At 33.7% G+C, this 12,121-nt stretch overlaps 1 protein-coding gene across 9 annotated transcripts in view; it reads right to left on the bottom strand.

The window, feature by feature from the left end:
- The window catches only part of LOC132906581 (tropomodulin), a 121,539-nt gene that overhangs the window by 56,411 nt on the left and 53,007 nt on the right, over nucleotides 1-12,121 (bottom strand). The gene's annotated exons all lie outside the window — the stretch shown is intronic.

The raw sequence follows: 12,121 nt of genomic DNA, 5'->3' as shown, positions 1-12,121 counted from the left end.
TTAAGGGAATTTACTTTTAATACGAGGTATGTACGACAAAGTGGACGGTTAAATAATCGTGATGGGTTTCTGAGGCGAATCAACTGCTATTAGCGTTATCTAATGAGCTTTCACCGCAAACAAAAACGAAGTCGTTCTAGGGACGTTCGATAGCAAGCGCGATACGAAAAGTGACTTTTCAAATGAAAGAGAATAAATCTTCTTTAATACTCTGTAAACTACATTTATCCCCCGTGAAATCCTACAGTTTCACTTCAATCACAATCTCCCAAATCACTCTCGCTATTTCTTGTCTTAAGCAGCAGAAATTCTTAAACATTACTCTTATAGACATAAAACCACTACTATTACAATATAAATTCATATAATTTATAACGTAATAAATTACAATATAATATTACAGAATAAATAAAATAAGAAAACTACTTAATCTTTTAGCAAATTAAATTACGAAATCACAGCTGAATAACTTGAAACGATAATAAACATTATTCTCAGGCAACAAGTATCAGAATGAAATTACGTTATAATCTGATGAAATTCCATAATTCTTACCAAGTTCAGAAAAGAATGGCTAGAGAATCTATATTAACTTATTACCATAGCTCGTAATATTCTGCGTAAATGGTAAACAAATAGCTTACGAGGTATAAACAGATAGACGAGGCATTAATGTTGATCATCCATCAAAAATGATGCAAGAAGACAACTAGACACGTGCGTTAATCGCACGAAAGAACGTTGCAGCCATGGAAACTGGAGAAAATGTGCCGTTCATTCGCAAAGAGAGATGCGTTTGCAAAATATCTTGAGATTTCCGCGGTATTTCTACTTAACTGCGAATATGTAGGTGCGATGAGATCATTTCTCGAGCCTGCGAGATGATATCACTCGAATCTCGATGGGCAACTATTTGTTTGCCGGCTCGAAACAATTTCTCGGAATGTTATTATACGGTGTTGCTACTCTTACGTTGTTCACCAGCATCGTGCAGCAGCAACAATATCATCATGTTTCACGCGCGAGCATTTATGTTCTCGTTTGCATAAATGATAGAAATAAAAAATTCACGTTTTTGTTGCATATCACTAGCCGCGTGAAAGTGGGCGATTGCCATGTTACGTTTCAACGAATAAACATTTTTACGATTGTGCAGTTTGCTTTATTTTTAGCATGCTAATGTGATATTTAATTTTGAAACACGTTGGACAGGTTCGTTTCAGAATTTTGAACCAGTTTCTTTCCTCGTTTACTATCTGCTGCTTTGTCGTTGACAATCATCAATTTTTATGATAAATATTCTTGATTGGCATTAAAAGATCAACATATCAGTGAATTTGTTTCAGAATAAGATACACTAACGCTGGGCACACTATGTTATTTCATTTATAGCTTGCTGAAAAGTTTATTGATACGTACTCTGTTGAAAAGAGGAAAAGATTCTTTGAAATCTCAAAAGCATCTCTATCTAGACAAAAATTTGATATTCCTTCGAAACGGTGTAAGTTCTATTTGAAATATTTTTTCTAATTGGAAGATAACTGTGTGGACAGATTAAGATGAATCGTCCAATATTTAATTTTTTATGTAATTCTACTATCTTTAGTTATCACGTTTTAGTTTATCACGTTTGTTTCATTATAATCGTAATTTTATAATAATTCTTTTAATTTTTGGAAATTATGTGAATACTTTTCTGACGAATTTTGTTTCATTGCATTACCAATTTTATTTCTTCGTTAAAATTGCGATTATACGTAAGGATTTTTTATTTCTGAAGATTACTTAAATGCGACAATCGAAGGTTTCACGAAAATCACAAATTCGCTTTCACTGATGATTTACGTTTGAAAATTTGACAGTTGTTTCTTCATCATGTGAACAGTTGGAAAATGTGGAAACGATACATCATTTAAACTAATATTTATAAGCGACATGCTCGTCTAAGAAGAGTGCATTAACTCAGTAGATCTATTATTAGGGTCTAATTGTGCAATCTACAACCAAATTAAACATTTGAAGGATGGCCAAATGAAGACATCGCGTGCCACTAATAACAAACAGATGTACTATTGGTAAACAGAATACATACCAAAATACGAAAATTCCTCTTGCAAACAGCTCAATTTACATTTCAACTTTTTGCAAATCGTACTTGAGCAAGCTTGTTCAATACACAGAAAGAGAGGAATATTTTCTGACTCAAAGAAAGTACAAGATGATAAATAAAAAGAGAATAACGATAATAATATCCAAAGAATATTTGATTCCAATTACTTCAAATTTTACCAAATTTAATTAAAACATTCGTGAGGGCAAGTACCTAGATCTGAAAGATTTGTTGTCTCAAGACACTTTGTTCATCGTCAACGACGCACTTCCTGTTCTCTCAAAGATTCTCAACTTAGATAGATAGAAAGTTGTTGGACGATAAACAATTCGCTGTAGTCGTGAGAATCGGGTTGCCAAGTCTGATTCTAAATAAATGAAAGAGGTGCGCCCGGGTTAAATGAAAGAACGGCATTGTCGAAGGAACGTCTGCAACAAATTTTCGACTTTCGAAACGGTACGTTTCGTTTATCAGCTTGTAAAAAAGATACAAAATGCAAAGATGAGGCGTGTTACTTTCACGGATACGTCTAAAAATATTTTTAACGGGATTTTATTTCTATTTCGCGTTAATGTCCACTTCTATCCGTGACAGGTTGCTCCGCGTAAATTGTACATCGGCTGAAATGTCACTTTAAATGCCACCGTTCAGTTATTTAGCCGCACATGTGCGTCATTACGTCGATAACTGATAATATTAATTTCGCAAGCAAACGCGCGCGCATGAAGTTGGCCTGCGTGGCGAGTATTTTATTGAATCACGAATAGAATGAAAAATATTAGAAATAAGAAGGTTAAAATAATGGTAATAAGAATGTAAAAGTACTCTTCATTCTGCCAACAATCAGGCTAGAAAAACATACTTGGTTTTTAGGGTAGACTTGGTTATTAGATACATTTTTAATTGATAGTGAAAAATAATTTTGTTTAGTTGAAAATTATCTGGAGAATTGTGGTCGATGCTACATTAAACTCCAATTAAAAGAGAGAAGATTTCAGATAACAATACTCTGGTTGAAACAAAATAAATAAATCATTTAATTAAGTCAGATTTATTTATGTTCGTTGCTAACATTCATTATATAGCTACAATGATATCTTTTAATAACTTTCTTATCAATTATGTCACATAAGTCATATCAGGCATTCATATAATATCTGATCGCCTGTATGAATTTATAACAGTTGAAAATTAGTTATTGGAAATTGTAATTAGCATTATTGTAGAAACCAGAGGCGAAAGTTAATTACTCGAATAAATTTATGTATTTATTCATGGAATTCGTTCATTGTATAAATTCAATATTTCATACGATGATCGCGTTTAGTTGAAATTTAATTGTTATTACTTAATTTTGAATGAAGAAAGTACAAGTCTTTTATTTAAAAATAATTAAAGAATCCATTAAATTAATAGAATCGTTAAAAATTCATTAAAAATTCAATAGAAAAGAATGAATCAACAAATAATCAAGTAAAAGATCCTCATCTGCAAAAATCCTATTTAAATCTGTTCTTCTTTCGAAAAGCAAATAATGAAATATTTCATTTAAATCATATTGTAATATTATTATCGGTACAGCGTTATATCGTTAATTATTATCAATGCTATTGGAATATTGAACTCTGAAAATTTAATAAATAATAGGATATTTAATTTAATATTGTCATTGTTTCAACATTATAATAATAATTATCAGTGGTATTATAATATTGAAATACAAACATTTCACGATCACTAACGAACCCAATAAACATTTATCGCTTCTATTCCCATTCAGTGCAGATCCATACCACGTGCGGATGCAACATTCGTTTCAAACCATCTTCTATGCACCTGCGGCGTTATTAGGAATAATATCGTTGTTTCCCTTCTTTAAAAATAGAGAAAAATGACGCTGTTTTTTTAGTTGAAAGTCATCTTCCTTTGAAACGATAAACCAAACTCCAGGAGCTGACTAATTAATTACTCCAAAGCAAACAACAATATGTCGTAACGAAACCAGAGAGAAAAGTACACGCGAGTGACCTTTTCGCAAGTTGGTTTCCCACGCGTGGGTGGCAAACTGGTCCGGTTGATCGTGATCAGACCGAGCAGAAGTGTGCACCGGTTCAACCATGAAATTTATTGTGACGAACGCGCCTCGATTCTAGTTACGCTAAATCGGTCCAATGTTTAATCGATCGAGCAACCTGGGCTTTCGTAAAAATCTCCGTGTGCCGTTTTACGACCAGCTTTTGTCCTAACTTGAAACTTCTGGATGGAGCGGTTGTTTGAGAAAATCGCAACATACCTATCTAGTTTTGTTAGTGCATTCCTTTTAATAGAGATTAGGAAGGATTTGAAATTGGAACGATTGCTTCTGCTGGGATTCGATTTAATTCTCTTTAAATTGTGGATCGAGTTTCGAGTAGTATTTTTGTAAGATGATGAGATGAATAAGAAAAATATATTGTCTTCAAATTTTCAACAAGTTTCTTATCCTCTACCACATGCAAATATATACATAAAAATACACATACTTAAAAATTTCTCATCCTATAACGGAAAACAAGAACAAATTCGGTAACAGCCAATATCGTTCAACTTACTCTAAAAGACAATTACATGGGGAAAATTGGGGAAGTACGCGTAGGTTAAAAATGATTGTCACAATTCTTGCAAAAATGATTGACACGTTATTTGAAAAATGAGAAACAGTACAAGTAACTATACTCTACGATTACATCATTCGTCTGTTAGATCCGAGCTGCTACGACATTGCTTATGAGATGATCTAATAAATGAATTGCAATTGTACGTATATCGAATCAAGTTTATTTAAAGACCATCGACATTTAAACTCGTTCAAATGACCACAAACAGCGATATCCAGCTCACCCGAGAATCAAAGGACAATTTATTACTCCACTTTTGCAGCGAACCAAAGCACTGTGCCAACTGTCAAACAGTAAAACTAATACCGATTCACAAGAAGTAATCGAATGATCGGCGTCACACGGATCTGCTTGTCATTTAGCTCGTCGACGTTATTAGATTCGTCGGCCAATGCATTCTCAGGGTCTATTAATTTTGTCCACAAGGAGAGAAAAAGAGTGGGAGAGAGAGAATTGTCCACGTACATACATATACATAGAATATCGCATATCGAATGCATCCGAGGTGCGTTCTGTTATGAGCGAGATAGATACAACAACGAAATACGGAGCAAGGCTTTTCGCATACGATACGCATGTGCGTTCAATGCTAAGCAGAATGGAATGTGAAAATACTGCGACAGCAACGTGCCATTAACCCAAAAATTTGATCTTTGTCCATGGACGTGGGACAAACGACGTGCACGTCGCGTAGAAGGTGCAGCTCTCTCGTGAAGTTGCTTTGATCTTCACCTAAGAGAAACGTTAGGTCACAATAGGTTTGGATTAGGTTAGGTACTTGATTTTAGAGTATTTCATTTTATTTGTATTTTAGTTAAGGTATATCTTATTCGATAGAATTTATTTATATTCATTCTATAATAATATAGGGTTGAAAGTAGAATTATACTGTAAAATCAAATAATCCAAGCAAAACCATAATCGCATATGACGCGATATTTCTCTCTTTATTAAATAAAGTGAATATAGAATTACCTTTCCATAGATTACTTTTTTATTTCGAATAGAAATTTTATCACATTTTCACTTCCCTTCGTTTATTATTCAAAATATTATTATTTATTATTCAAAATTCAAAATAAGTATTTAAAATAGTTGTCAAAAATTCCAAATAAGAATGACAAGAATAAACGGCGAAAGAATTAAGATAATGACTATGTGTAAGTAACGGATAATAAATGAAATGATTTAGTTAAATCTGGAATTTTTTAAAGGTTCGATTTTAAAGTTTTAATTTAATTAAACTTTGAAATACTCGAATTATACAAATCGTTGAAATTCGGCTGGCACGCGGAATCACGCTCTAACGATTAAAGTTTTATGAGTATATAACACTAGTTAATAATATCCCGTTTAACAGTTAATAGGATGAAATATCGCGAAACACACAGGCCGCGGTGGAATAATGAACGGAATTGAACGGGGAAACGGATCGCGGAATTCCATTCGTGCGGTATCAGCTGGCCGAAGCGCGCGGATTCCACGGATTTTTAACTTCTGCAACTTCAGTTAGATATTTACACGAGCGATTCTTTGGTATCTCAATTCCTCCGTACAATTATATTTTCACGGCCCAATGAAAATTCGATCGATATTTCCTGACTGCCCGGAATACTTAGCGATGCTCTTTAACAAAAATAAACATAAAACAGCAGACAGTAAATTATTCCTTCGTTATTACATTACGTAACGTTAATTTTCTTAGTTAGAAATTAATTAATATTAAACAGATGTATTTTATACTTTATATTTCTTACTGCTACTATATATGCTATATAAAAAGTATTTGTATCGTACATTTATTATTCTTATCCTCTAATAAAGCTTCTTATCATCGTGTTCTACATTTCATTTTCATAGTAACAAATTTTTATAACTGTAGCATAGCACTACTAAATTATATCAAGTTTAATATATCTTGACTAAATTAATTAGCACGTAAGTGCTACGATAAATGCAATGGTATGCAAATACTTTTTATAATCATCGTATTTAACTCCATTTAATTTTTAATAATATAGAATAATCAGAGTTTCTCTTCCGTGATTTTCATTTATCAACGACCTCGTCGACCAAATTTCTCATCGTCCCAAGCGTATTTTCGGTTTAACAGTAAGAAGAGATACCGCAACTACTGATATTATATCTACCGCAACTTCCGAAAGGGAAGACGAGATGCAAGGCAAAGAAAAATGACCCGGCCTCGCTAGCCCACGGCCGAAACTCGACAAAGAGTCACACGAAACCTCGTGTATTCTCGCGTGGCTGCTTACAAAGCGCGTGAGAGTGACGCGCGTCAAATTTTATTTTGCCTCGGTTCGTCCGTCGAATTCATTGCGGCGAATAAAACGATACTTGGAATCAGTTCGCTGAGAGCCGCGATAATAGAAGTCAGCTTCCGGTCGTGAGTAAGCTATCGGTGAAAAGAATAACCGCCATTGTCCGTGCACTCATCGAAATCTTTTATTCTCTTCGAATCGACAGAATATCGTGGAACGACCAGAATCTCGATGAGATGTGACTAAGGCAATAGCGTGTCGATTGAATTATATATAGAATCTGACAGTATTGAAATCGACGACTATAATAGTATTATCAAACAGCGTTTGATAAATCCTACTAAGATTTATGAATGCTTAGTAATTTCGTATTATGTTTATTTTGGTGTATTGTTTTAGCGGCTGACTAACTGTAGGCGTTCAAAGTTTGGAATAAAATATATAGAATTATTAAAATGTTCAGTTGGTCTTTTGTTGCGTAAAACTTTAAAGAAATAATAATTATTTTTATTATAAAATTCTTATTATAAAAAGGAATTGTATGTATTCTTTTTCTATATATCTAACGAATAAACAAGATGTGTCAATAGGTGACTTTTATCTCAAACTTCATCAAACATAGAATTATAGAGGAGGTAGAGAAATATACTGGGTGTGTAGAAACATTTTTATACGAATAACAAAAGATTCTTTATATAAAATTATTGAAAAAGTAAATATCGAATAATTCAATAATAAATTAATTAGTATTTGTCAATAATATACCTTTATTTAATTTCATAAATTAACGCATAACTGCACTACAACATTTGAATTTTCTAACTAAAATCATTTTAGGTATTTCCATTTTTAATTTAGGTTAATGAAGGTGTTCTTCCTAAATTCGATCGTCACAAATAAATAAATGGCCATTGTTCTATTCACAATTTTATTCCCACTATTGATCGTTCCTTTAGAATATTTATCATCGTCATTGATATTTTCAGCGTTGAATCGAATTAAAAAAAAAGAGATAAATGGTAAAGAAAAATAAGATATTCTTTCCTTGAAATATAGTATTTACGTTGAAGAACCATTAGTAGGCTGTATAAATGTCAAAAAGAGATAAATCCACGTGTGATGTATACTAGAAATGGGAAATTTATGCAAATGTTTAAGCAGCTGAATGTCAATGATACAAAGCTAACCCACTGCTCTACATAACGTTGTACTCGTTTGCTTTCGTTATTTATGTCCATTACACGAAACGCATAAACGTAGAGATTCACATTCATCACGATCGATCGACCAACTGATTGAAATATGCTCGTATTATGTAGAACTTTGGCTATTGAAATCTAATCAAAATTCAATCTTTGGTATACTTATTACATAGCAGATAATACGTTTCATTTCCAATTGACGTTATTACTAATTGATAATACCACTAACATTTGCATTTTTCGCAAGATTTATTACTATTTCTTCATTAAAAAAAAAAAAAGAAATAAATGTTTGGCTAGAAAATATTTCAAACATTTTTGTCAAAGTGTTATTAAATTTTATAAGAAAATTGTATTCTAAAATCGTTCACAAGCTCACACCAACAGTTATATTTACAGAAACTTAAAATAAAGCTACATTTTAACTGGGATGATTTCCGATAGGATCAATACTATTGAATATAGGATCAAAATGAACTAAACTTTTTTAATTCATCTGCGATATCTATAAATATAGTACTATAAATCAAAATAATATCGTATAAAATAACAGAGAACTTTCGAAATTCTAGGAAGTTTTAGATACTTCACGAATTCCTCCAATAAATTCACTAATATCAATCCACCTTCTTTCAAGACTCGTTCTTCAAGCCTTCAATTTTAAAGTGCATAAAACGCACAGCAATAAATAAACATTTGGAAGAATGCAGTTGCAAATCCGTCTTCGAACCCATTCGGATAACCACATCACATGTGAGTAAAGTTAATCGTAAATCTGTCGATTCGCGAAAACAGTAGAAGATTCTGTTTAGTCTCATTTACGTCCTTTCAACAGATCCGAGCTGTTCGATCGACGATAAAAACTCGCATGGAAAATGGCCAATTTCATTTTATGGTTTTGTTCTACCGTTCTACGAAGTTACAGACTGTCGAAGTTAAGTAAAAAATAACTTTAAACAATCGCCAGGCAGCAATCGACCGACTTTGATACTCGAGCCATTTCCGTGATGGATTTGCTGGTGCAGCGGCTTCGCTCTGTGATTTGCCGGCGCTAAATTTAAATCAGATCGACACCCAGGATTATTTACGTGCCAGTTCAACCTAGATCGACGACAAAACTCTTGCACCCATTGCATTCGATTCGTTCTCTTTGCCGATTTCACCTATTCTAGTTACATTTGAAAGTACAGAGTTTACAAAGTAAAGTAAAAATATAGGGCAGAAAACAGTACACTATCGGCAAAAGTTTCGAATCATCGCGTGTTTTATAAAGCCTAAGGGATTTTAGGAAAAATTCAGCTAAAAATTCTGTGTGCTTCAAAAAAATTTTTAGCCAAAAATCGATCTAGCTAAAGAAAATTACTGTTGATTTTTGTAATGTCTTTTAATTTAAACTTAACAGTGCAAAGTGAATTATGTTACAAGGTATTGAATAACTAATAATAATTTTTATTTCCTCTGATATAATATTAAGATTTTATAATATTATGAAATATTTAAAGTGAAAATATTATTTCGCAAGAGAGGAAACTATTCGTATTTATGAACAGAGAAAAATGTATATTATACATATGATAATCTAATGTCAGCGCAATGTTTATGATAATTGAATTGATAATATTTGACAGTAAAACACATGGAATAAAAATTCCGATTGCTATACTTTTGATAACTAAAAATGACATTCATCGTTTATAAATTATATCGGAAAAAGAGTTTTAAACTCCTTCTTCTCGAATATCTATAATACTCGCTAAAGATGTGTCGTAAATCTGATTCTTTTTGACCGCTGCAATGGAACAAGATATTTATGATGGGGCGTGATAAATATCAAGGAAAGAAGAACGTTTTAAAGGCGAAACTATAAAGCCTGAAGAGTGTACGAATGATCCAAAACAAGACGAAGATCGTCCAGCCTTTGATGTTATCTTTGTCGTTATCCTTTGTACGTGATCTTCCAATGTCCATACACGTTTCTTAAAATCTACAGCACAGTCACATGCAAGAAAGATCTATTTTTGAACGAGTAGATGCTATAAAAATCTAAAATATTTCAAACTGCTCGCAGAACTTGCTATAATGTGTGTAAAATGTCAAACTGCGTACTCAGAAGAATTCGAAACTATAAAAGATCCATAAAGGACTACAGAATATTAATAACAGAGAGTTATTCCAAATAAAGTTTATATCTCATGAAGGAAAAAATTTCAAAGCTGTTGAAGACTACAAAACAGTTAACATTGAAAATGTTTATCGATTACCAATCATTGATGTAATTGTACATACTCTTTTATTTTTATTTTTAATTTTTTATTGTTTATTTAGATTTATTTATTCAATTTATTTATTTAGATATCAACTATTACAATAATTTCTCACTAAAATACTATTTTTCCTGTTTCCTTCTTTTTTCTATTTATCCATTGATATCCTACAAGATTATTCAGAATTGTCATGAAAACACTATCAAATATATAATATCCTTGTAATATGTAACGTTATAACAACTAATGACATCGTTGATTCGCTCAACTCACAACTCTCACCGCATCTTCCCTCAGTTTCATATCTTAATATGTCCCTCGATGTCAATTTAACACAGTGGTAAAAAATCGATGTAATGGAGAGATAAATAAGAAATTTTGAAAATTGTTTTACTCGGATCTCACACTCTTCACGAGGAATAAAAAAAGATGTCAAGATGTTATAAAAAGGTTTCAGAGAAATTGTTCTATAAATGACCGGAATCTTTCACCGGAAAAGTTTGTCAAGCTGACAGGAGAAACTGGTGAGAGTTAATCAGTCGATAGAAAGACCAAAGAACGAACGATAGGCAGGAAGATTTCGCGATAGAGGTTCCGCCAGTTCTTTTTTTACCCACGAAACGTGTGACATTCGTACGAGTAGGGAAGTACGGGGTATTCTCATCGTCCAAGGTCGTCCAGAATCTGAAAATACGCCCGTGAATCGATCGGACGCGTCGAAATAGCGGCCACTGTTCGTCGTATGTATTTTTATAAACGGCGGTTTGGGGTGGCGTGGGGAAGAAATGCTCTTAGAACGGCTCTTCTCACAGGGTAAAGATCAAAGACCCGAATCTTCAACGAGAATTTCTTTCTGTCACGTCGAGGAGGCTGTTCACGTTGCTTTACAAGCAAACACCAGCTGCCGCCTCTACCTTCTCTAACGAGTGTCACTGTGAATTAGTTCGTACGTCGTTCGAGAGTAAAGTTTGGTATTTGCTTTGGCACCGAAGGAAGAGCGACGAAGTAAGGGGAAGATTCTACTCTGGAGAATAAAAAGAATCTACATTTTCTTCTTATCGGTTGGCAGTTTTCTCGTCGTTTCTCGATATTTCTCAGGAATATCCTCAGGACGTTACACCATTATCAACGGAAGCTGTAACAACCAAAACACCGATATTTCAACTACTTCGGAAAGCAAACTCTCCCTTAAGTGCAAAGTGAAATCTCCGTATCGAAATAAAAACTCTGAACGACGATGTTCCACTTCCCTGTTTCCCTAATCACTCAACAGAATCTCCTGTTGCTGTTCGAGCGCTAAGAACCTGGTGCGAGCTAAAGCATCCCTCGTGCGAGGAAGTTTCATTGACGGAAGCTGATATTTCGACCCAAATTCGACGCCCAGCTCGCGAAAATCCCGCGGATCAGCGAGTTGCTCGGCGAGCCAATAATAATATTGACGCTGGCGGGCGATGAAAAAATAAAGCGAGCCAGCTGCTGGTGGATTGTTGAACGTACGGGGCCACGTTTTCGAGCGTGTTCGCGTTAAAAATACGAGCGCTGTTATCCGGAAATCTGGAGAGAGAGAGGGAGAGATTTTTACCCAAGCAACTTTCGTTGATCCGCGCTT

This window comes from Bombus pascuorum, chromosome 4 (genome assembly GCF_905332965.1).
Source record: "Bombus pascuorum chromosome 4, iyBomPasc1.1, whole genome shotgun sequence".
Lineage (NCBI taxonomy): Eukaryota > Metazoa > Arthropoda > Insecta > Hymenoptera > Apidae > Bombus > Bombus pascuorum.
Note: the sequence above shows the minus strand (reverse complement) of the source record. Positions and strands in the feature narration are given on the sequence as shown.